We start from the raw sequence: 524 nt of genomic DNA, 5'->3' as shown, positions 1-524 counted from the left end.
AGAGCGGATAAACACAGCTCTTTACGGCACGCTGTCGAGTGCCCTCCTCCCTTGCAATTCTAATCAGGGACAGAGAAAGCCTCTCCTGCCAGCAGCATGAAGAAGAGCGTTTGTATGGAAAGCACAAATCACCTGGCTGGTGTTGCCGGAGGAGCCGTACAAGCGCAGCCTTGCTGGATTGATTTAGGAGCTCTGTCGAAGGTGGATCGGGGCCACCAGGCAGGGATGAGCCGATATTCCTGATTGCTGGAGGGAGCGAGATGGAGCCTGGCCTTGTCGTGGTGCTCTCCCACCATCGTTTAGGGGAACTCTGTGGGGAGGCAGGGGAGAGGAGCTCATTGCGTCCTTTCTCTGGACCTGAGCTCCTTGGCTTGTTCTCCCCCATTGATGCCACAGCTGAGTCCATGCCTGATAGAATCATGGAATCACAGAACTGTTTGGGTTGGCAAAGCCCTTTAGGCTCCCCCAGCCCAACTGTTCCCCTACCCCTGCCATCCCACCCCCAAACCCTGGCCCTCAGCACC

The sequence above is a fragment of the Egretta garzetta genome, unplaced genomic scaffold (genome assembly GCF_000687185.1).
Source record: "Egretta garzetta isolate BGI_Z169 unplaced genomic scaffold, ASM68718v1 scaffold226, whole genome shotgun sequence".
Classification (NCBI taxonomy): Eukaryota; Metazoa; Chordata; class Aves; order Pelecaniformes; family Ardeidae; genus Egretta; species Egretta garzetta.
This window is presented reverse-complemented; position numbering follows the sequence as displayed.